The following is a 13,330-nucleotide window of genomic DNA, read 5'->3' as shown; positions in this document are numbered from 1 at the left end:
TCCTCCAGGTAAACACTCCTCATGCATCCTATCTTGCAGACTACGGATCATTGAGTCCCCATACATTACACCTCTTACCACCCTGTTCCTCGATTGCTCACATGCCCTCACTCTCTCTCCTCTAACACTTTCTCTCCGTGTTCTCCTACTTACTTGCCTTTCTGACATCACTCTATCCCTGGTTCCAGTGCTCCCTCACATTCTTCTCATTCCCTCTCTCCTACTGTTTCCATTCTCTCCTCTTCTATCATTCCCATAACTCTCTCTCATTCCCTCTCTTCCACTTATCCTATTCCCTCCTCTTCTATTATTCACTTAACTCTCTCTCATTCCCTCTCTTCTACTATTCTTATTCTCTCCTCTTCTATCATTCCCGTAGCTCTGTCTCATTCTCTCTCTTCTACTATTCCTATTCTCTTCTATCATTCCCATAACTCTCTCTCTCTCACTCCTACTCTGATTCGCCTTGCATTCATCTCTTCCATTCACCTAATCTCATCTTTCACACTTCTCATCTCATTCCCTAGACATTCCACCTACTCTTTCAGCTCATCTATCTCTTTCTGCAAGTCAGCCATTCTTATTTGCTATTCATCCTCTCAATTGAGCCCATCTCTGAAAACTTCACAATCATTCAATCTTTCCATACTCCTCACAAGGCAAGAGAAGAACTGCAAGTTGTCCAGCTGTGTCACACAAACTACAGTATACAAAAGAACATGCAGGTAGATTATGTCTGTACATGAATGTGAGGAGCATCAGAAACAAAGGGGAAGAGTTTGTTGCCTTGGTCAATATGTTGGGACCTCAGATTGTAGGCATTAGTGAGACTTGGCTATCAGAATCAGACATACCAACTGGTATTGAGTGCAAAGGGTATAGTATTTTTAAGAAGGTTATACAAGATAGGAGAGAAGAGGTGTGCCACTAATGATATCAGATTACTTAAATCCAGTCAGAGTCGAGACCTATGATTGTAATACTAATAACAGTTTTTCATGAGGCAGTAAGTTAGAAGTCATCTGGTGAGGTGGAATCTATCAAGATCAAATACAGTTTGGTGTTGATACAGACCTAGTGGATAACTTATTAGTGATGGAAACATGCATCACCAAATAAGGATGGATGCAAAAAGAGTAATCATTAACTGGTTGATTAATTGATTGGGTAGCAGTAAAATTCATTGAATAACAGTAAAATCTCAAGAGAAGAATCAAACTGAATTTATTGAGCTGTTGTGAGACAACTTCCTCAAGCAGCATGTGGCAGAAGGAACTTGAGGTCAGATCTGATTATAGTGTCAGAGGGTGTTTCAGTTAAAGAAGCTACTATTCTGCCTCTGGTTGGTGAATGTGATCATGCAGTACTCACTTGGGAAATGGCTAAATTTATGAATGTTCCATTCAGAAAAGTTTACATGCTGAACTACAAAGCAGGAAATTATGACCAACTGAGGAGTATAATGGATTCAATGCAATAGTATCAACTGCTGGATGGGAATAATATAGAGTGCATGGAAAGCATTTGAAAATACTTAAATGATGCAATATCAGAATTCGAAAAATAAATTGGGGGAGTCAAATGGATGAGTAATCTTATCACGCAAGAGATTCATAAGAAAGGGATGATGAGGAAGGAATACCATGTGCATAAAGATGATGTCCATTATGAAAATTATAAGCAACAGGCCAAAAAAGTAACAACTGTTATACAGAAAACTAAGTCATCATCATCATACGTATCAAGGATTTAGGCCTAGCCTGGCCTGTTCCGGCCTTAGAAGTCATCATTGAATCGTTTAAGAGGACGTCCTGGTTTTCTTTTTCCTAATGGCTTATACTTTAAGGCTTGTTTTGGTAATCTTTCTGTTTTCATTCTTAGAACGTGTTCCATCCATTTATGTTTATATTTTTTAATTTTTTCTATTACTGGTTCTTGGTTTAATTCTTTCATAATATCTTCATTTCTTTTGTGATCAAATAGGGTATACTTTGCAGTTTTTCTCATAAACTTCATTTCTGCTGTTGTTAATCTTTGTTTGTCTTTTTGTTTTATTGTCCAGATTTCGCTTCCATACATTAAGACTGGTAAGGCTAATGTATTGTATACTTTTAGCCTGGATTGTTTTTGAACTAGGTTTGGTTTAAATATAGAGTTAATTACACCTGTTATTTTTAAATATTTTGCAATTTTTACGTTTATATCTTTTTCATTTTCATATGTGATCATACATCCTAGGTAGTTAAATGAATTCACCTGTTGTAAGATCTTGTTATCTATTACTATTTTAGATAACAAGATCTTAGAACAGGTGAATTCATTTAACTACCTAGGATATAAACTAAAATGAAAAAGATATAAACGTAACTTCTTATATCTTTTTCAGACTCAGACTTAGAAAACTAAGTCTGAGTATGAAAAGAAACTGGCTCTGCAAGCTAAAGACAACTGCAAAGAATCCTATCATTATGCTGCAAGTAAAAGAAAGAATGAATATGAAAGAATGCCACTAGTGAATTCAGATAGTGTGAGGGTGACAGAAACAGAAGAGGTTATTCAACTGAGTGCCCATTTTGCTAAAAGATGCCAATTTGGTGAATGCAACACTGAGCTCACTGCTGCCTCTCCACTGGATGAAGAAGCTAAGGTGTATTGGGAGGAAGTATTAGAGCTCGTGCACAAAATGAATAAGAACTCATCAACAGTGACTGATGATATATTAGCATAGATACTTAAAGTCTGTTCAGCTCAAATGGGTGTTTCTGTGACAAAGCTATATAATTTAAGCCTGAAAAAAAGATTCTGCAGAAGTGCAAAGAACATATGGTACTCCCATTGCACATGGGTGGTGCAAAGACCAATGTCTTGGCTAATCAGGAGTTGTGGTGATGATTTTGGAAAAGTTAGGGCTTGCATTCAGAAATAAGTTGACAGAGAATACAGGCGACCCAACTTATAGCATTCCCTATTTACGAATGGGCTCCCTATAATAAGGATAATTAATAATTTGCGCATATAAACAAACCTGCACTTCACTGCACTATTAAAGCAGCTCTTCCCGTTATTTGGAAGTCAAATTTAAGGGCCTAGGTCACACTTGCCAAGTTTGAATATTGGTTCTTGAACTGTTCTATTCCTGCTGTGGAATGTTATTGTTTGGAAACAAAAATCCGCTTTAAAATTCTGCTTGTGCTGAACAATGCTCCTGGACATCCAACATCTTTAGATGACCTTCATACTAATGTAAAGGTCGTATTTTTACCACTCAACACTACATCGTTACTACAGTCAATGGACCAGGGAATCATTTCTGCATTTAAGGTTTATTACTTATAGCGTACATTCCTGCAAGCAGTCAGGGTTATGGAAGATGATGTGATGTCCTTCAGGGTTCTGAAAGAATTATAACATCCATGTGCCATCAAAAACATTGATGATTCTTGGGAGGAAGTGAAGCAATCAACAATTAAAGGGGTGTGGAAGAAACTGTGCCCTCAATTCTGTGATGATTTTTGTAGTTCACAGAAGAAATCACCAAAGCCAGAAAAGCTGTGGTGGATAGTGGCAATGCACTGCAATTGGACATCAATGAAAATGATGTCATTGACTTACTAGAATTTTATTCACAAGAATTAACCAATGAAGACTTTATGGAGATAGAGAAGCAGCTGATAAAAACACAAGAACATGAAGAATCAGAAGATCCAGAGCCAAGAAAGTTTACGGCAAAATAATTAGCTGAAGCTTTTCATCTCACTGAAGCAGGATTTGCTAAGCTTGAGGAACAAGATCCATTGAGCAGTTTACAAAGGTTTACCATGCAGTTAGTGAAAACATTAACTGCTAAAAGGCCATTATGGTTTAAAAAAAAAAAAAAAAAAAAAAAGAAAGAAAAAGAAAAAGGCTGTGCAAACAACTCTAGACATCTTTCCAAGAAACTGACTTCAGTGGTAAGCCACTCTCCTCCAGCAACAGAATCAAATCCTGATTCTCCAGCACCATTTCCATCATCATCTTCTCAATAATGTAAGCCTACCTTCTTGCCTAAAAAATGCCCCTTCCAGTAAGCAAGACATTGTTGCAAAATTAGGTGAGTGTTAACCTGTAATATTCTTTTTTGAAAAGTCTCCATTTAAACTTTTTGTATTGGTTTGTTTTTATGTTCTGTTTGTTTGAATTAAAAGAAAGAGCACAATAGTTTCTGTAACTTATTATTACAGTACAGGGGTATTATTATTGCCACGTATGAGCCATTATAGTATTGCTGTTATTATTACAGTATATGCGCTGTTCATCAGGGATCTGAGTTACATACAAAGATGTTCTCAGGAACGTATCTCATTCATAACCAAGGGACTGCCTGTATACTTTGCAATGAATAGCATGGGTTTACTAAGGGAGGGAGGGAAGGTCATGTTTTAGAAACCTGCTTACACTCTATAACTAATGTTACTCTTGCGTAAGACAAAGGGAATGGAACCATGATATTTTTGGATTTTGCTAAGGCTTTTGACAGAATACAGCATGGAAGACTGTTGCATACACTGGAGAATTTGGGATTGGATTATAAAATATTAGCATGGATAAGAGGATGGCTGACTGACAGATATCAAAAAGTGGTATATACAGGGGATGCAAGTCTGCAAGATTTAAGGTAACAAGTAGTATACCACAAGGATCAGTCCTTGGTTCACTATTATTCAATCTGTACATTAATAACATTGGAAAGGATTTGACAGGCAACATACAGCTATTTGCTGATGATGCAAAGATAGGTAGGGTAATTAGGAGTACAGCTGACATACAGTACTTGTAGAATGATTTGAACAGGCTGGAACTGTAGGCATGGGGGAAAATGGATGTCAGTTAAATGTCGGTAAATGTAAAGTCATGAACTTTGGCATGATTAGATATCCAGTATTGTATTGGTGGGATTATGCTAGAAAAAAACTGATCAGAGTAGGGATCTTAGTGCTAGTAGACAGGAAGTTGAAATTCAGCAGAGTATCAGAGATTGCAAATGCTGAAACGAACTTTGACATGTAAAGATAAGAATGTTATTTTGCCTCTTTACAAGGCCTTGATAAGACCTCACTTAAACTATTGTGTGCAGGTGTGCTCTCCTGGTTTCTGTTGTAATTCTGAAACAGAGAAGAGGGCAAAGGAGTGTTAAAAATGATATCAGGATTGTGGAATACTTTTATAAAGACAGTGAGAATTTGTAGACTGCAGACACTAGCAAACAGGAGAAAGAGGGGTGATATAATTGAGACTCACAAACTTCTGAAAGGGTCATACAGGATTTCAATTGATGGAATTTTTCCAATTTATGGAGGGTGGGGAAAGCAAGAGAGGGCATCCTTGGAAGCTGAGCTGCCAAGAAAGGGATGAGTTCTAGATTTTTCTTTCAGAGTGGTGCATAATTGGAATGGATTGCCAATCGATGTTGTGTGTGTGTAAGCAGTGTGAATGAATTCAAGAACAAGTATGACAGCTGGTGTGTGTAGCATGTGGTCTCCCTCAATGAGTCCTGAATTCCTAGAAGTCTCTCTTAATAATAAAGATATATTACTATCAACAGTAACACAATCAGTGACACTCTCATCTGTCTTCTCTCACTGAGAATTTGTGCACATCTGTATGCTGAGAAATGTGTCAGTAATGAGTGGTCAATGTCGTAAACAGAAATCCAGCAGGTACTTTATTATTATTGCACGGTCACTTCCATGGAGTCCTAAGGCTCATCCTAGGAGAACCAAACTATCAGCATAATATCCATGTTACCTCTCCTTGAAACCATTAACAGATAAAGAACAACTAACTCAGACAACCCATTCCATTTATTCACCGCTCTCCAAGCAAAAAAATCTGGTCGTAACGCCCACACTCTTACCCAACTTCCAGGGATGACTTTTTGTCCTTCTCCCTCTAGCCAAGTGCTGAAACATTTCCCCAAAGATTGCAAATACAACTAAAAAGATAACTGCAATGCTGAATCCTATAAGTAACTTAAATGCATATCCTCCCCCCACCTTTTGCACCTGTCAACAAACTTTTGCAATCCACAAACCCTAAATGTATCCTCATAGCAGGTATTATTCCACAGACCACTCATCATCTTGGTTATTCATCTCTGAAGAAAATCAGGTGATGAGCAGTAATCCAGATGTGGTCATAACTTTTTTTTTATCCTCTCAAAACTTTCTAAAAATACATCTGTATGTCTAGTATCCCTTTCCAACTCTGCTATCTGTCTAATGACTCAAAAAAATCTTCCTTTATATAGATGCAGTTAAATCTCATTGTTCAATACTTTATTTCGATTTTTGCCCACACCTTCTACTTAAAATTGACTGCCATTTAAGATTCATATTTAGTATTTGAATATTGCATTAAAGTAATATTCCTTTATACTGATCTTATATTTGTTATTTAAAAGACTCACTTGTTTGTTTTACTGATGATATCTATCTCGATTTCTGCCGAAGTTAAGAGTTTGTAACAATTGCTGATTTCACTGATGGAGGTCCCCTGATGAAGGGAACCTCCATCAGTGAAATCAGCTTCCCTGATGAAGGGAGTGGGGGGGGGGGGGAAATGCTGGCCAACATGTAGACAAATCCAATATCTTTGTGGTCTAAATTACCATAGGGATACACTAATATTCCTTTCATATTACTCTGGTTCAGTTCATGCTTACTTAAATGTTAAGAATAAAATTAAAACATTATATGATGAAGAGGACAATACAATAGTGCAATCAAATATTCACCTTGAAACTTTGTAAACACTGTTTTATGATACCAAAACTGCAAATGGGATTCTTTCGTTAACTCAGAATCTTTGCTATTAGACAAACATGTAATTTTTAGCCTATACAAAGCAATAGTTGAGGCTCATTCAGAGTGCTGTATTCAAATTTAAATCTTAGAAGGTTATGTATGCTGGAGAAGACGCATAAGGCAAACAATCAGATTAATATCAAGAATGAGGTCTACGATTTTGAAAAACTGCGCCAAACTTTAAGGGCATGGAGAGTAATGACTAACGTTGGCGATTCTTCATTCCCCATGAAATTTCAAAAAAAGCATATCATGCAATTCTTACCTTGACTAATATTGGCGATTCTTCATTCCCTTGAAATTTCAAAAAAAAAAAAAAAAAAAAGCATGTTATGCAATTTCTTAACTAATACGTCATAATTACGAAATAATAAGTAATGACCGCAGTTTAGAAAGTTAAAAGAATGAGAAATTTGAGCTACAAGGCTATTTTTGCATCTTCCATGGAATCACGTGCTAGTTCTAAACGAATTGTGTTGCTCATAAGAAATATAACAAAATATTTATTTTTTCATAAGGGCGTTCAACTAGTGTAATAAATTTTCGAAAATTATAACAGCAGTAGATAAAAGCCCTGTACAAGTATTTGTAACGGGTAACCCATTATGGTAACCAATCATTTGTATTTCAGTACAACTTTTAATTGGTAATGGCCGTTTTATTTATTTATGTTGAAACAATACTTTACTGTGAAAAATTATTTTACTTTTGGATATTGTTTTCATTATTAATGGTTTTATGAGATCAAGAGCATGCTACTCTAAAAGATTCTCTGTTCTGACAGCGATGCTTTGCTTCCTTGCATGATTTAATATTAATTATATAAAAGTGAGTATTTTGTGTAATATTTTAAGCGTTCAGCAGGGTACATCATACACATGATGCCTACTGTAATAGTGTACTCACCTTAACCTGTTAACGTCCATAAAAATTCTGAACATATGAGGATGCAACTTTTGGTTCTACAGTAACACATTCAGATAAAACTTCAAATTAGTGCCTTAATTTTTAAATAAAAAATAAATTAAAATGCTGACGTTGGTTATCTCCGTGTGTTGTAACATTCCAGCAGATTACTTCGCCCTCCTAACCCAACGTCTTATATAATTTGAATAGATCGAAATAATTCAAGTCATTCTTTTTTAACACCCCAACTCAGACATCGGAAGCTAACAGAGCTCCGTGACGTAAGATATCAAAATGTGCACGTGAGCATCAGCTGCACACTAGCCTTGTATATTTTATTACAGCATGCAAGATCAGCTGAATTTACTCTGAATCACAGATACTCTTCAACCAAAATTATTATTTAAATTTTTTTTTTTTTTATTCCCCAAAAAGATTAAATGAGACCATTTAGCCCTAATTAACTTTTGAGGACAATAGCCTCTACTCTTAATGAATCAGTGAAGTTTGAACTGCCCACTCATTCTCGAAAAGCTAGATAGAGTTTAAAGGCCTTGCCTACTCCCTGTAAGGAAATATAAGTCGTTAGTTGATTTATTTATATTTTAATAAATAATTAAAAATAGAAATAAATCATTTTTAAAACTTAAATAAAAATAAGTAGTAGTAGTGGTGGTTAATTATGGAGCTCATTGGAAGTGGCGTTTGTTTCTACATCGCTTTGGACGGAATAAACGTACGTATATATATATATTTTTTTTTTATTTTTTTTTATTATTATAAAATTTTCTCTCTAGTATTAAGGGCATCTTCAGGAGAATTTATACTTCAGTTTAAGTTCAGAAGAACGTGGAAGACCTGAATAAAGAAATTGCGCGATTGCATGTAGTCCTTCACACAGTGGTGTAGCTAGAGCTTTTGTCGCCCGGGGTCGGTCCCTGAGTTTGTCGCCCCTCTCAATGCATACCAAAGATACTACAAAAAATCAAAACGACGTATAAGGAAATAAATTAAAACACTATGTTTGTTTTTGAAGTAAAACTTTAATTTCAACATTCTGAAATGTTATTTTTCTTGCTTTTATGTTAGCAAAATCGTCGATGACATTGGCGATGTCTATTTCATAGTAATGTAGGTAATTCTTAATCTATTTTATTTAGAAATACTCCTCTCACAACTAGCAACACTTACCACAATTGTGAAGAAAATTCGCAGTAGTATTATAATATTTGGAAATGAGTTCTCGAGATTGTATTTTAGAATTAACTGCGAAAATTCAAAAAGGTTCAAAGTACTGCCCGGGGTGGGTCGCCACCTCCGTCTCTCCCTAGCTACGCCTCTGCCTTCACAAGACAAAGCACAAGAATGAAAGGCTGCAGAAACGGCAAAAAATTAGTCAATCTGAAAACAAACAAAAATAAATAAATAACAACAAAAAAACATCAGGTGCGAAGCCAAAAAAAAATGAAATTGTAAGAATGATCAAGAGAATGAGCGTAAGGAATGTGATAAGGGGAGTTCTTCATGAAAGAGCGATAAAATCTTGTTTCCCTGTTGCGAACTTAATAATAATAGTAATACTGTCAGAATACAAAAAATGGAAAGTGAATGAATTAATTGCTTTGGCTGAAACCAATGATCTGGGAAGTGAAAATATTATAGTGGGGGTATCAAAGAGTTGTTGGAAGCAACGAAAAAGAAGCGCGACAAGGTGAAGTTTGTGGGTCTGCTGCCGTGTTATGATAGAAGCAAACTGAGAAAGAGAGCAGTGATAGCTAATGAATGTACACATGTTGTGCAGAAGGAATGATGTAGAGTTGGTGGACTTATGGCCTGGATTTGATGGATAGAAAATTTTCTCCAATGCCAATGGACTGCACTTAAATGTATTTGAAGTTAGGTGAAGAGAGCTCTATTCACTGGGTGTGGAACCACAAAGTTAAAAAAACTAAAGCAAATAGGATGTATGCAGATGTGTGTGTGTGTGTGTGTGTGTGTGTGTGTGTGTGTGTGTGTGTGTGTGTGTGTGTGTGTGTGTGTGTGTGTGTGTGTGTGTGTGTGTGTGTGTGTGTGTGTGTGTGTGTGTGTGTGTGTGTGTGTGTGTGTGTGTGTGTGTGTGTGTGTGTGTGTGTGTAAAGGCATCCATTTGTTTCATGTATATCGATGAAACAAATGAATGTGTGAATGAATAAATAAACGCGGAATCTAATCTCTCAGACAATAATATCGAATGGGTTTGTCAATTAAGAATGCAAAGGCGGTTGGATGCCTAATGGGATGCTGCAGTTTCTATATACTAATGCTACTGCATCCTGAATAAGAGTTTTTGGCATTGGTTAGTGTAACCTCGCCAAAAGTTATAGGCATTAATGAGACTTGGCTAATAGCAGATGACATAGCTTCAGAGATAGAATGTGATGGATTTAGTATTTTCACAAAAGATAGAGTAGAGAGGACAGGCGATGTTATTTGCTGATGATAATTCATCAACTGCAGCCAACAACATTAGGAGTCAGTCGGGCAGATGTCAGTTCTTTTGAGTCAATCTGGTGTGAAATGAAAGCCAATAGGATAAAATAAGATTGTTTGCTACAATAGGCCAAGAACGATGTAGAAGATATGTATTAGCAGATTAGTAAAATAATTCTAGGTCAATTAATTAATATGGGGGACTGAACTTAGGAGACATGGATTGGAAGGAAGATAGATCATATAGCAGTAAGGAAATTATTTATACACCTTCTTCTTCTTCTTCAACCTTCTGGTTCTGTCCACTACTGGATGAAGGTCTCTCCATAATTTTCCAGATCACTCGGTTTTCTGCCTCTCCCATCCATCTCACTCCTGCAATTTGTTCCAGTTCATCTATCCACCTTCCTCTCGGTCTTCCTCTTTGTATTGCTCCATCCATTGGTCTACACTCTGTTGTTTTTCTAGTCCATCTCTCGTCACTGCATCTGGCAATATGTCCAGCCCATCTCCACTTAGCCTGTTTAATGTATTTTACAATATCCATGACACCTGTTTGAGCTCTTATCATATATTTGTCTTCCTATCTCTTAATGTTATTTTAGCATACTTTCCATGTGATGTTGTGTTGTTCTCAGCTTTTTGTTTAGTGCTTCTATTAAAGTCCATGTTTCTCCTCCATATGTTAGGACAGAAAGTATGCACTGGTCGAAAGATTTCCTTTTTAGAGTCATAGGGATGTCACTTCTGAATATGTCTCTCATAAGCCATCCATCCAAGGTGAATTCTTTGTTCAATCTCTTTTCTTTGGCACTCCTCAAAGGATAAGAATTGGCCCAAATATACATATGAAGTAACTTGTTCTATTTCATGGTTTTCGACTTTGATAGTTATATGGTTTATTTATTTATTCTTCATTATTTTTGTTTTTTCTCTATTTATTTTTAATCCAATTTCTCTGGAGGCTTCATTTAGCTGATTTATCCTTTCATCCAGATCTTCAAGATTATCTGATATCAGAACAATATCATCTGCAAATTTCAGATGATGCAGTGTTTCTCCATTTATGTTTATTCCTTTTGTTTCCCAATCAAGGCTTCTAAAGACTTCCTCTAGTGCAGCTGTAAATAATTTGGGAGTATGGTGTCGCCTTGCCGGATGCCTTTTTGTATTGGGAACTTTTCACTGTTTTTATATAATTTAAGTTGCATTATTATAAATATGTTTAGTGTTTCAATATATGGTTTCTCAGTTCCCTGGGTTTCAAGTGCTTTTAGTGTTGCAGATGTTTTAACTGAATCAAATGCTTTTTCATAGTCTATATAGGCCAGACATGAGGGTTTATTGTATCCAATTAATTTTTCAATGAGCTGTCTTAATGTGTGAATATGATCCAAAGTATTGTAATTCTTCCTAAATCCAGCTTGTTCACAGGATTGCTTTCCCTCTAGTCTAGATTTTATTCCACTATTTATAATTTTTGTGAAAACTTTATATATGGTGGGAAGTAGGCTTATAAGTCTGTAGTTTTAAATTTCTTCCTTATTGCTCTTTTTAAAAATTAATATTAGAAGTGAATTGTTCAAATGTTTTGGAATTTTTTTCTGTTTTAGGCATTTATTAAAGAGTTTAGTCAGTTATTTGTTGACAGGGCTTCCTCCCAGTTTTAAGAAGTCTTCCATAATTCTATCTTTTCCTTGAGCCTTTCCATTCTTCATTTCTCGCAGTGCCATTTCCACTTCACCTTGTAAGATCTCAGGGGCATCATGCTCTTCCTCACTTGAGTTATCCATAGATGATTCTTCGATGTCTTCATAGAGTTCGGTATAAAATTCCTGAATTCTTTTGATTATTGCAGCTCTATTTTTTATCACTTCACCATATTTTCCTCTTACCGCAGCTATTTCCTTTGTTCCAACTGATAATGTTTGTCTTACGACCTTCATATTACTATTGTTTTCTATTGTTTCTTTAATTTTCCTAGTATTATACGATCTAAGGTCATGTTTCATTCTTTTACGTATAGTTTTACAAATTTCCGTATATTCTCTTTTATTGGTGTCATTCAAATCTCTTTTCATATCTCTTCTTTTCTTCATCAGATCTAAGGTTTCCTGTCTTAGTTTTTCCTCTTCTTGGTGCCTTTTTTACACTTCCTATTTCTAGTGCACAATTCATGATAGATTTTGTTAATATTTCATTAGCATCATCAATGGTAGTAGCTGTGTTTATCTTATTTAGTTCATTTTTGAGTGATTCTCTATAACAGCTTTTATTGTGGTAGAGGTTTTGTAGATTCACTAAATTGGACTTTTTTCTTATGAGCTTATTCCGTTCCCATTTTTTGTTGATCCATACTTTTGCCCTTACTAGTCTGTGGTCACTTCCTGTGTTAAATCTATGAAGCACTTCGGTATTATATATTTATACACCTACTGAGGGATAATTACTTGAAGCAGAATGTGACAGGGTGGGCTTGGGATATTAGTGTTGGATCTTGTTATAGCATCAGAAGACCAATCCTTACATATGGTGGCTACATTGCCTCCGATTCATGAAACTGATTATTATTATTATTATTGTTGTTGTTGTTGTTGTTGTTGTTGTTGTTGTAGTAAGGTGCAATGTCACACAAGATGTTTATTGTATGAATATTTTAGCAATAAATAAAATAAATACATATTTAAAAAAAATTATCAGACACCTCCAGGGAGTCAAAAAGACTCATCGAGGGAGAAAGGTTGGTTGATTGGTAGAGCCTCTGCTACTAATGGCTCAGTTAAGTAAGTTTGAGCGCGGTTATTATTATTATTATTATTATTATTATTATTATTATTATTATTATTATTATTATTATTATTATTATTATTATTATAGAGGGCACTTTAGCAGAAAACTGTAGCAGGCACGCTATTTCGATGCTCCAGTATTTTAAGTTGCGAAGTAGATTTTTTCTGGTGAATTAAAATTTAAAGTGTATCAGTGAATTCCATTCTTCAAACTGAACATATTGACGTAACAACTGTATCAGTTAAGTAATAAGTATTCAAAGTTCGAAATATACGTTGGTCAACTAAGCGAGAAGAGAACAACGGAAATCGCCATATTAGAAA

The 13,330-nt window shown here is 35.6% G+C and overlaps 1 protein-coding gene across 4 annotated transcripts in view; it reads right to left on the bottom strand.

The window, feature by feature from the left end:
* LOC150107839 (branched-chain alpha-ketoacid dehydrogenase kinase-like) overlaps positions 1-8,010 on the bottom strand; it is a 309,936-nt gene extending 301,926 nt beyond the window's left edge. For 3 of the 4 annotated variants that reach the window (XM_090392087.1, XM_090392090.1, XM_090392091.1), the window contains exon 1: positions 7,749-8,010. The gene's annotated coding sequence lies outside the window, so the exon portion shown is untranslated. Of the gene's footprint in view, positions 1-7,107; positions 7,137-7,748 lie in introns of all 4 variants that reach the window. The other variant, XM_090392088.1, reaches the window with a different exon arrangement.
* Between the last annotated feature and the right edge of the window lie 5,320 nt (positions 8,011-13,330).

Source organism: Typopeltis vanoorti, chromosome 4 (genome assembly GCF_054136105.1).
Source record: "Typopeltis vanoorti isolate ZY-2024b chromosome 4, IOZ_Tvanoo_1.0, whole genome shotgun sequence".
Lineage (NCBI taxonomy): Eukaryota > Metazoa > Arthropoda > Arachnida > Uropygi > Thelyphonidae > Typopeltis > Typopeltis vanoorti.
Note: the sequence above shows the minus strand (reverse complement) of the source record. Positions and strands in the feature narration are given on the sequence as shown.